At 44.8% G+C, this 12,434-nt stretch overlaps 1 long non-coding RNA gene across 2 annotated transcripts; it reads right to left on the bottom strand.

The window, feature by feature from the left end:
• Positions 1 to 5,026: 5,026 nt before the first annotated feature.
• On the bottom strand, positions 5,027 to 12,037 carry LOC135988512 (uncharacterized). Of its 2 annotated transcripts, XR_010606163.1 has the most exons (6): positions 11,802 to 12,037; positions 11,398 to 11,544; positions 11,197 to 11,294; positions 10,066 to 10,136; positions 8,801 to 8,927; positions 5,027 to 5,273 (listed from the first exon to the last, which is right to left on the bottom strand). It is a non-coding gene; the product is annotated as an uncharacterized LOC135988512 (long non-coding RNA). The 2 variants fall into 2 exon arrangements; XR_010606164.1 differs by lacking the exon at positions 11,398 to 11,544.
• Between the last annotated feature and the right edge of the window lie 397 nt (positions 12,038 to 12,434).

Here is a 12,434-nt window from a genome sequence, read left to right as displayed (position 1 = left end):
TTTAATGTTCAAAGAAAGCTAACTCTTTTGATGGTTTTATTTTCATTGGATTAGCTAGAAATAATTCTGATAATTCAGCGTGTAAAGTGGAAGCAGGGTGCTTTTAGCAGAGCCAAGAAGCTTGGTTTAAAATAGCTCAGTAGGAGACTCACAGTATCTTAATTTAGCCACATGTTAGGGTGGCTCAAGCACTTTACAAGTGTTGTCCTGATTTTCAGGTTTTTCCTAATTCCAGCTTCTGCCCAGTCTATATTTACTTGCCATTTTATTTAAAAGGCGAAGAATATAATCTGCCAGATTTTATTTATAATCTGCAGGCACGCGATTCCCTGTAGTTGCCCACGAATTACAAAGGCAAGCTCAGAGGCGAGCCCCATTCCCTTCCTGCAGCAGCGCGGTTCAAGCTCAGGCTGGCAGGGAGAGGGGTGCAGGGGCCCAGTCCTGGGGCACAGCCCATCCATACCCTCACACCCCTCCTGGGCAGCCCATCCGTACCCCCACACTCCTCCTGGGCAGCCCATCCGTATCCCCACACCCCTCCTGGGCCTCCCTTTCGCCCACCTTCCCCTCTCCTTCCTGCCACCTGCCACGAAGCTGAACCTGAGCCCAGTTCAGATGAGTTACTTCATATTTTTAGCAGAGTATGCGAGTGGAAAATCGAGATGTTGGAAGTTTTATACAAGGAAAACGAAGGAGGAAATTATAATCCATGTTTCCTTTCAGTAGCGTGCAGTGAAGTAAAATAACTAGTCCTTTACTTGTGACCACCTGACTAGGAATACTTCTGCACTGTGTAAGCGGTAAGTGTGGTCAGCTCTCAAAGTGCACACAGAAGGAGCCCTCCAGGACTGTAGGTCTGGAGTAACTCGAGTTTTAACTTTAGTTACAATAGTTAACAAAGAAATAGTATTTCTTAATCCAGTAACTGTGTTTGCTTGGGCATCTCTTAGTGATTACACCTGATACGGTTTATTATCAGGTGCTAATGAGTGCTTGAACAAATAATTAACAAATAATGTGAAGTATCGCAGGTGTAAACCAGAATTCTAGGTCAAGAATTTGGCAAAAGCTGGTCTACCAAACTGCAGGAAGACTTTTTTCCCATTTGCAACAGGTAAAGTCAAGAGAGCAGTGCTAAGAAAATTATAGGTATTCTATATACTACACTAAATCAGGGTATAGGTGTGGCAGAGCTCCTAGGTCACACTATGGCATTTTGAAGAGCAGCAAGCAAAGAAGCACATGTGCAGAAATAAGTATTCCATGGAAATTTTAGTCTTGCAGTATCAAATCCCAACTGTAGGACATGCTGGCCCGTGTCGTGCTTCATTCTTACTTTTTCCTTTGTTTTAATGAAAGGTGCCAGAAAATCCAGAGTTGGTATTTCCACAAAGCAGAATGAATGCTCTGGGCTTTCACTCTGAACTCTCTGTCTCACCACTAACCATTAGCATCGGTTTAAATAAAAAAGAGCTGCTGGAATAATATGAAAAAGGAATGATGGCAAGCAAAGTGCATGATGCATTTAGCGTGCAAAAAGTAGTTAAGGACAGTAAGCATAACTGATAAACTTGGAAGCCACAGCACCAAATCTTGGACAAATATTTATACGCATGTATACAAAAGCATATTTTACATAGTTGGCAACCAGGAAAGCTCTCAGTTTTCAAGTTTCTTGTTTTTTGACCTTTGTACCATCACATGGATCCTTTCCAAGTGACAGATCTACCCCATACAGTTCTTTTAGGATAAATTTGCTATTTAGACATTCCTGGGCTTGCAGAGCATACTCCTCTACGAACTTTGTTTCCCTGGCTGCCTCAGTGGGATGGGAGCCTGCTGCGCATTTCTCTTCAGAATGTGTGAGCAGCATCATAATTAGCACTGGCCAGAAAACAAGCACTTGATTTCATGAAAGTTGGTGAGGTTACTGCATTTGCCTTTCTTCTGCAATAAAACTAAACCTTGAAAAACATTTTGCACAAAAAAAAGGACAGCAACCTCATCAGAAATCATGGCAAGATCCTTGACTGCGAGGTTATGGCTTTGGTACAGCTCTCACTTTCTAGCAATCTCTTCTATTGCATCTGTTCCATTTTGTATAAACTAAACATTTCTTGAGTAAAAATATTTTCTTCATAGCCTGATTCATGCTGACTGCATGCTTCATTACACTGGTGTCTCCCACTCTGCAGATCAGTGCTTTAAATACTATGCTCTTAAATGTATTTTTTAAAAATTTGTCTAGGACATCATCTTCTGACACGTATAAATAGACGTATCAAAAAAGGTGAAGGTGATACAGAAGAATGAAGCAGCCTGTTTCCTGGAGCTACTCCACAGCTTGTGTCCCCACTGCACCTCCTTCCCCACCAGCAGTGTGTTTGTACCTCAGGCATCTCTTGGTACGTTCCCTTGCTTCGTCAGAAAATCCACATGCAAACCCCAGCCATGACTGTTTTGTTACAAACCCACCACTTTGGCTGAGAAAGCAATCGGGAGCTGCAAAATGCAACAAGCAGCCCTGGTGACAGCAGGAAACTCTTCAGGCAGCAGCAAAGCTTCGGAAGGACCTGTCTCAGTGCCAGGCTCTCCAGGCAAAGGGGAAGGAGCAGATGGGCTGAGAAGCAAGAGAGCCAGCAAGGAAAACAAGCAGAGAAATGGGAGGGAGGCGCTTGGTCCAAAGCAGGGGAACTTTTTGGACCCTTTTGGATCTTTGTTTGCAATAAAGAAAGAAAAGATCATTCATTAGTGTCTGTTACCCTTCCTCACACTGAACAGCAGTCAGTACTGTCATGGCTCCATGAGGCTACAAGCAAACTTGCACAGAAACAAGGGGAGAAGCAAGTGCTAGTCAGACAGACAAGGGGAAAGGAACTAGACTGTGCACATCTGTGCAGAGAATGATTAAGGAATAGCTCTTCCCAAAGACCCCTTCCCTGCTTTAAATGCACAACCCATTGTAAAGTTACTAAATTGTGAGATATTCCAAACTGTAGCACAGTTTGAAACACCTGAACTGAAGGGCAGATGTCACGACTTCTGAGAAAGATCAGTGTACACCCATATTCTTGCCAATATACCTCACTGGATACTTGATCCTACTGAAATAATCTGACTGTCCATAAATCAAAGTCCTAGAAACAAGCAACTTAAGATCTAGTCCTTCCAGTGTCATTTCGGCAGAGCACAACACTAAGGGAAGAAGCAAGCCATGAATTTAGGGATCTTAAACTCTGTTGTGGGCTCTGGTCAGGCACAGGGCATGGCCAGTCAAGTGAACTGACCAGCCAACTATTTATGTGCAGTTGCCTTTTTTTGTTCCCTTACCTCTCTATTTTACCACTCTCGTTCCTCCCAAATTACTTAAACCTCTCTCTTGTCCCACCTTTGCTTCCACCTCTAAACACCCTATAAGTCATCCCATGTGATCATGAACTGTTTTTCCCCTGCATCCACAATATATCCCACCCCTAGGCAGCAAGCGCCTTCGTCCAAAAGGTGATCCAGAGAGCTGCTCCCAGTGCTCATGGTGATGGGTGTCATGCCTGGATGTTAGGCCTAAGGCTCTGCTGGGATAGCCCTAGAGGGATCTGGACAAGGTGGTTGTTCTGCGGGACTCTTTAATTTGGATTCTTGCCTGGGTTTGTGCCCCTGTGCTCCTCTGGGCTTGAGCAGATGGGCCTTTGATGGGCAGATGGTCCTTGTGATGCACCTGGGAGGAGCCAGGCAGGGTATTATTTTGTTTGTTTATTTATTTATTTATTATCCATTATCTCTCTGAGCTCCTTTGTGGGTGTGCAGCTGAGCTTTATCACATAATTTAACAGTCGGTGCAATGCTTCTACGTTCCTCCCAGATAGTCCATCCCTGCCTCGATTCTCCCCCTCCACTTTCTTCCAACATTTAAGCTCTGTCAGGAATTCCTGATTTGGCCAAGCTGGCCTCTTGCCACAACTTCGACTTCCTGCCCATCAGGATAGGACCACTCTTGTGCTTTGAGGAGATTGTCCTTCAGTCGACTCATGCGCTTGGGCTCCTTTGATGTTCAGTGTCCCCTGGGGTCACACATACTGGGTCTCTGGAAAAGCCACAGTCATTCAGTCACAAATGTTTCTGTCACATGAACTGAGTGCATCTACAGTTGTGTATCTGTTTTCCTTCATAAGGCCATTTCTCAACATTTCCTAAGCAGTAATTCCTGACTAATTGTCTGTTCTGACAATAAAATCCCTCATCCTGCTGATTAACAGCTAGAAATGGGTTACCAACTCCATGGGTTTTGACAAAACTATTACTAGATCAATTCACAGAATCACAGAATGTTAGAGATTGGAAGGGACCTCAAAAGATCATCTAGTCCAATCCCCCTACCGGAGCAGGAACACCTAGGTGAGGTTACACAGGAAGGTGTCCAGGCGGGTTTTGAATGTGTCCAGAGAAGGAGACTCCACAACCTCCCTGGGCAGCCTGTTCCAGGCTCTGGCACCCTCACTGTGAAGAAGTTTCTTCTGATATTTAAGTGGAACCTCCTGTGTTCCAGTTTATATCCATTGCCCCTTGTCCTATCATTGGTTGTCACCAAGAAGAGCCTAGCTCCATCCTCATGACACTTACGCTTTGCATATTTATGAACCTTCATCCTCAATAAAATTTATCCTCAATAAAATAGCAAAGCAGCACTCCTCTACTGCACTAAGTCACCGAAAGACAACCCAGTCGGTGCTGGTGCTCAGCAGCAGAGCACTGGACTGATCGGTCTGGAAGGTTGATTTTGCGTGGACAAAGACAAAGCATAGAAGTGGGGCGGAGGCAGCGAGCTGCAGGAGATGGCAAGAGCAGCTGGGGGTGCGGAGGGGGAGTCTCCCTGAGCAACCCGAGTGGGTCCAGCGGGCACTGTCCCATGCCCATCTAAGCTTATTCCCTGTTGCAGATCTGCAGGTGACAGACAGATGGATCAGACCATCCAGTGACTCGCACAGGTATGAAACACCTGTGTGCTGGTGGCCTTAAGACATACCCATCAGGCCCTTCCGCAGTGCACAAGTATTGGGCTTCAGAAACAGGAGACAAAAGGGTGGAGGGAAGGAGAAATGACTGGTGTGAGCCTGTGCAATGCAGGAATGTTTTATCTTGAATGAAGACTTCTCGTTTTAAATGTCACTTCGTGATGTGCCTCTGTGCTGGCTTTTCTGGCTCTACAGTTCAAAACTGGTGCATCAGCCTTGGAATGCAGTCCAGCGTTAAGTGTGTCATACGCATGCTTCTTCACGCTGTGTACACAAAAAGCAGAATCATTATCATATTTGTTAGATTATATCTGTATTGTTCTTTTTTTCCCCCTCTCTCTTTCTCTCTCTCCTTCTTTCTTCATATCCTCAACTTCCTGCATGAGTCTTGAGACGAGAAGCAGCCACAGCATAGGAGTGCATGTAGGGTGACAAAAAGGTCACTGACAAAGCTACAAGGCACGGTGGTGACATTTGGTTCTCCCACACTGTGCTCATGTGTGAGAATGCATAGGAAAAAAACAGTACATTCTGGTTGAGAGAGCAGAATGGGTTATTGAGAGGAGCCAAGCATTGCGCTTGTCAGCACAGGCTGATCTAGCACTCTCGTTTCCCCCACCTCAACCCCTCAGCAGCACATGAAACAAAATGAATAACTTCCATGTGGAAAAACAGGCTGCTTTCAAGTGATACAGATGAAAGAGCCAGAAAGCTCCAGCAGCCCGTACTGGGCAAACTGCAAATAGTGACTCGCGGGTGCTGTTTTCCAGGCTTATTTCCTGCACTCTGGGTTGGGCAGCTTGGGCCTGGCGCCCTGGGGTCAGGTGGGCCTGTCCTCACCTGCAGCGCTCAGAAGATGACCTGTGTTTGAAGCAGCAAGATGACTTTGCAGTTTCGAACCTACGTGCTGTAAGGGCGGTTAACCCCTGAAGGTGCCACCAGCATGGAGCGATGTGCGAGCATCCACGGCTGGATGCAGTGGTAACAGTGATGGGACACAGTATGTCCCCCACCCAAGTGATAACAGCAGCAGGTAAAGGCAGTGGTCCCTCTGCACACCTCTCCTCCTTTCTAGAGAAGGATATACTGATCATGATATCCTTACTCACACCAAAATAAAGTGGCCATACTCAGAACACCCACAGAGTGCAAAGTCACTTTTATGATGAATATAAGTATCTGGCCTTGAGAAAGCCATTTCACACCACTTTCTATGCTATTATTCTTGAACATAAGGATGCCTAAGGTCTAATGGTGTTTCCATTTGGACAGAAGAATCCTGGGTGCTTAAAACTGGATGTATTAACAAGTTCAGAAGTGTCCATTAGCCACTCAGAGGCAGGTAACAATTAAGGCTTTACTGATTTTTTTTAAGGAAATGGTTCAGGGACACCTCACACAAAATTCAGTAGCAATGAATCAACGCACATGTGTGCACACATGCACGCACAGCATTTCTACTTTTGAGGACTGCTGCACAACTAGTTTATCTACAGTTTTTCAGGATAATTAGAAGAAGAGTTCAGGTCTCAAATCTTATTGATATGGAAGCTACAAGTGTATAAAATAAAAGGGTAAAAAATGCAAATGCATGCATCTTTACACTCAGTGGTTTTACCTCTCCCTTAGTGATCGCTTTAGTGAACTAGTTAGATGTAGCTCAGACAGAAAGTAAATCCTTTTGAAGGATGGAACAACTTAACAGAATAGACCAAAGTTATAAGACAAATGCACCAAACTCTCAGCTTAGTTGCTCAGAGGATGCAAAGTCCATCTCTACACCTGCCACAGGATTTAATGCAGCGCAGGGTTGCTGGATGTCAGCAGAGCCCTGCGCTCTATATGCAACCTGCACAGGAAAACCAGGAAAGGCTCATGAACCTTCAGAGAGCGTCTGTGTACGATGAGGCAGAAATGAAAGTATGTGATATCGTTATAAAGAACTGAGAAAATGCTGAAGATATTAGGAAAAAAAAACAAAACGAAAAAGAAAGAAACATTGCAATACCAGATTAGCTGACGAAGGTCTGAAAGCCTTTGTTAACCTAGTTAATCAGCTAGATTTTATATTGCACTGGCAGTTGCAATATATATATATGCACATATATATATACTTACATATATATATACGTCAGTATACTCTTATTTACCACAACACAGCACTTTGCATCATTGATGCTGCAGACTCATTTGCACCCTTGTAAAGTGGGACAATAATTTATCTTGATCCTGGTTTACAGATGAAAGGAGGCCTATGCAATCGCTTGGTTTGCTTGTCTGTTCCTACACCTACCAGCCTTTTCCCTCCTCCCAAATACGTGAATTTATTGAACAATTTCAACCAAAATCTAGTGGACTGGGCTGCAGAACTGCTGTTCTTGTTATTTTACTCATACATTTACATCCCATTGGTGTGGGGGGTCCTGCCTAGATAGGGTATGTGTCACTGTGAGTGGAACCCACACTGTCCTGTTCGGAGGAGATTAACCCTCCCTAATATCTGATGCTCAGTCTTCAACATATAAAGAGGCGTTTTGTCATCAGAAATAATCTTAAGGAATTTACAAGAGAAGAAAATGCAATCGAAGTAGAAGTTTGTGTCAGGTAACATCAAAGTGAGCAAAATAAGGCCACCACTCTGAAGATGACAATTGGGTAATGGCAACCAGCAGAGAAAAAAATATTTGGGGCTGGGAAGGGAATGCTGGTGCTCAGAGCTTCTCCAGACAACTCATCTAGTAAACAGCAGCATAACGCAGTCTGTGTTCCCAGCGGTGGATATGGCCTTGCAGAAGACACAAATGGGGCATTTTTCATGTCCTTTAGGTGGCCACCAGTGCAGGTTCAGAGTTCAGGCACGGTTGTCTGTCTGTCAGTCCCTTTGTCCTCCTGTAGCTCTGGGGCAGGCACAGTGGGGGCTGCCACCAGGAAAACACAGAGCAACGTACAGGTGAAGTAACTGTCCTAGATACTTGCAAGCGCTCGTGCCCTTGTCCCAGCGCACAGCTCTCCAGGAAAGCTCACGTTGTTGCAGGTAGAGGAGTTATGAGAAAGGAGAGCTGAATGGGATGCCCAGGCACTGAGTTACGAATGCATTTTTTGCAGGAGCTGGTGTGCACAGTTGGATGGCAGACAGCTCTTCACAGCTGTCACTTTGTACTAGCTGGTTTCCTTATCCCAGCCCATTTATCATTTTGTTTTCAGTGTTCATCTCAAACCTACTCTAATTGTTATGACAGCATTTACCCTGTGAAACTGTGAAGCGATGAGAAGATGAGAGTCACTGCTATTCCAACAAAAGCCAGGAAAGACATAATTTCTTTAATTATTGTAACAGCTTCTGCTCTTTTCAGTTCAAATTCTTTCATTCATAAGTTCTGCTGAGAAGTGACAGCCAGTAATTACAGGTGTCCACAAGACTAGGAGTGATCAGTTGCACTGTGAATACTGTGGTAGGGTCGTAATCTAGACATCATGTTAAAATGAGTCTTCATGACTCCTAAACTGTGTAGCATTTGAAGCAGCCTTTTTACTCTGTCATACAGACAAATTCACTGCTGGTATAACTGAGCTCACTTCCATTGAAGGCAGGAGCGTTGTTTCCATTTCTACCAGAGCACTGGCTGCACAGCACGCCTGGGCAAGACATGGAGGCCAGTGAGGAATGACCGAAACACAGGCAAACCGCACAATCATAAAATATTTCTAACAAACTTTTTAGTTACTGAGGAATAAACATTTTCAGAGTTTCCTAGAAGCACTGAAAAGATGCACAACATGGATGTTCTTACCCGTGTTTGCAGGTCACTGTTGTTTTGGACAGGTTCTGTCCCACCAGGTGCATACCATCTTTTACCAACAATTTCTTCCATGAAGGATTCTTTGTGTCCTCAGACATTTTTGGGGTGCCAGAACTATCTACATTTGATGGACAGCAAAAAAAGAAAACAATAGATTAAGCTTTTGAGTGATCAGGCCTTGGGAATGGCTGGGGGGTGTTTTGTTATCCCTTGGTGCCTCAGAAATACCATCCACAGAACTTGCAGGTAGCAGCAGGAGCTAGCTGCTTTTTTCTCACCATGCTCCTAGCAGTACATATGCAGGCTGATAAATTATACATAATAAAGGTCCATTCTTATAGAAGTCCCCTGCTGCAATCAGTATCAAAGCAGAGGCTGGCAATTACAGGCCTGAAGTATTTCTATCTTCTGATCTTTTACACCCACTATCTAATCACCCCGCCCAAAGATTTAGTGTAAATGCTGGCAGCAGAGTGGACACACCTGGGTAAAACCAGGATTAGTTTAGATTGGCTATCTTGGAAATTCATGTAGCTCAGAAGGCTCTAGAAGTTGGCTGTCAGCTTATGAGACACAGTATTTTAAAAACGGAAATTTTCCTTATAGAAAGCAAAAATAACCACTAGCAAAACAGTTCAGCAAGGACACAGATCTGTGAGGCTTGCCTGCAATCTCAGTGGAAATACTAAATTTGCATTTCCTTAGGGTCCTGCTGAGGGTACTGAATTCCTGTGGAATAAAGTCAGTCGGCTTAAGGTCATCTGCCTGGGAAAACTGCTTAGGAAAGAAGTGAAATCCAGCTCACTCCATAGACCTGAGGGGATGCAAGACACCTGTAAAACGCACGGTTTTTCACTTCATCCTTCTTCATCTCACTTTCTCTTCTGTGCTCCCCTCCCACCACCCAGTTCAGGGAATACTGTTTCATCCCTTCTTCACTAAGGCACCATTATCATCTTACTTATGCCTCTCGTAGAAATACTCTTGGGCCTGAACATTGCAGGGAGTGAGTTCATGCTCACATTCATACTGGGAAAGAAACTACCACCTTCTGAACCACTGGGAGTATGTGCTTTTACTGGTTTTTCTGCTGCCAGCTCAACTCTGCTTGTCCTATTTATTCATCATGATGAGGCTGCCAAGGCTTGCTGAAAGGAGGCTTGACATTTACTTGTCTTGGACATTCTTTATGTAGTTTGAGGTGTTACAAAATCAGCAGCCAGGACACCTTCCAGAGCCACTGAGTCTGTACTCACCTTATTTATTTATTCTTGATGAATCAAGGTCATCTTTGAACAGAAGAAAAAAGTTTTCACACATCAGGTTACTGAAAAACAATGGGGTTTAAAAGTTTTAAACTTTTAAATTAACTATTCCATTGTTCCATTATTACTATTTCATTATTCCATTGACACTTACTGAAGATAGGTATCTTCAATATCCAGAGCAAGCAGAGATTGCAGTTTTACTGCCTAAATTGCTTATGATAACTAGCTTGTTTTTTCCAACATGTTATTCGCTTAGTTAATGAAGCCAAAGAGCAGCAAGTTGAAAACACATGTAAACAAACACTAAAGGAAAAATAAATCAAATACAATAATCTCTCTTGTGTATAATAAAAGATCACAAAGTTCAGCTGTGAATACCTTCAATGCATATTTACAGGATGATGAAAACAAGGAAAAAATAAATAACAATCATCTAAGCCTGCCAAGGCAAACCCCGCATGCTTACTGAAGGGATTATGGGGAAAAACTTCCTTTATGAGCTAATTCTTACTGAATTGTCTCCTACAGAGCTTCCTGCGCTGTTTGCAGAACCTGTGATGGGGCCACTGAGGGGACACAAGCAGTGTCATGAAGAGAGAACACTATCTCTCTTGGGAAGAGAAGATGAAGACTCCCTTTTTACAAGGAGTCCCATGGAAAAGATGAGGGGTAATGTATACAAGTTACTCTTGGGGAGGTTCCGATTGGACACAATAGGGAAATTTTTCATAAAGAGAATGATCAGCTATTGGAATAATCTCCCCAGTGAAGTGAAGTGGTGGTGGATTCCCTAACACTGGACAGTTTTAAGATTCCACCAGACAGGGTGCTGGACCATCTTGTCCAGACTGGTCTTTGCCAAGAAAGGTTGGGCCAGATGATCCTTGAAGTCCCTTCCAACCTGGTATTCTGTGATTCTATGATTCTATGACACTGTTAGGAAAAGATACAGAATAGAATATTTCACTTGGAAGGGATCTACAACCATCATCTACTCCAACTGCCTGACCACTTCAGGGCTGAGGCTTCAATTCTGAGTAAAACTCTCCCAAAGTTTGCTTAACTTCTCAGAAAGCAGGATCAGAAAAATTCAGATTATGTGCTTAACATATCGCTTACCAGTGAAGGCTTTGGTCAGAGCTCGGTGTTTCTCGGATCTTTCAGAAATGCCTGGTCCTAACTGAAATGTGTCGCAAATGCCCTTTCTTGCAGTCAACCTTTTAAAGACAGATGCTTGGCGAGCAATTATTAACAATTTATTAATAATTTATAGTTAACATCATTCTGAAATTACATCACATACTTTGTAAGATTACTTACAAGCTTTTTGAGATTTGAGTCTTGTTTTAGGTTGGCTTTTGACTAAGGACGTAGAGTCTGTCTGTTTGGAGAGGACAATAGGGAACTAACTTCCCTCTTGCTGAGAACACTTCATGCTTGTTGGATGATTTCACACACCTCAAACACCTACAATTTACACGCTAGTCTTAGAAATTCATGTGACAACTAATACCAGCCTATTTGCAAGAGAGAGAAATAAAATACTTCATTGTGTGTTGATGACTTGAACTACATGTTTATGACTAAAACTATATGTTTATGACTCCTGCAAAGTTCATAATTGCCTTCGGTAAAGTCGGATTCAACACCTACCCTTTAAAAAAGAATCATTTAAAGAGAACAGACTTTTGGTAATTTGAGTTCAGCTTTTGGTCACACATTACCTGGAGCATTTCGCTGAAATGGGATCTGGTTTTGATCAAAGGCTTTATGAGTACGTTCCCCCAGATTCACGTTTGTGAGTTAACACGGGTGACTTTGCAAAGTTTAGCTCGGGGAGGTCATGGCAAAGCGAGAAACAGTAGGCAAGCAATAGCCAGGCTCTCATCTTCCCGCGTCGAGCCCCGAAGCGCCATTGTTCGGCTTTAAAAACGACTGAATTGGCCGGGGGTGGTGGGAAGCGGCCTCCTGCCCCGCACCAGCTGCCCCTCCACCCGCTCTGCCCCGCAGCGCCTGCTGCCCCCCGAGCGCCTGCTGCCCCCGCAGCGCCTGCTGCCCCCCGAGCGCCTGCTGCCCTCCGAGCGCCTGCTGCCCCCGCAGCGCCTGCTGCCCCCGCAGCGCCTGCTGCCCCCCGAGCGCCTGCTGCCCCCGCAGCGCCTGCTGCCCCCCGAGCGCCTGCTGCCCCCGCAGCGCCTGCTGCCCCCCGAGCGCCTGCTGCCCCCGCAGCGCCTGCTGCCTCCGAGCGCCTGCTGCCCCCGCAGCGCCTGCTGCCCCCCGAGCGCCTGCTGCCCCCCGAGCGGCTGCTGCCCCCGCAGCGCCTGCTGCCCTCCGAGCGCCTGCTGCCCCCCGCAGCGCCT

This window comes from Caloenas nicobarica, chromosome 4, assembly GCF_036013445.1.
Source record: "Caloenas nicobarica isolate bCalNic1 chromosome 4, bCalNic1.hap1, whole genome shotgun sequence".
NCBI classification, from domain to species: Eukaryota; Metazoa; Chordata; class Aves; order Columbiformes; family Columbidae; genus Caloenas; species Caloenas nicobarica.
This window is presented reverse-complemented; position numbering and strand designations above follow the sequence as displayed.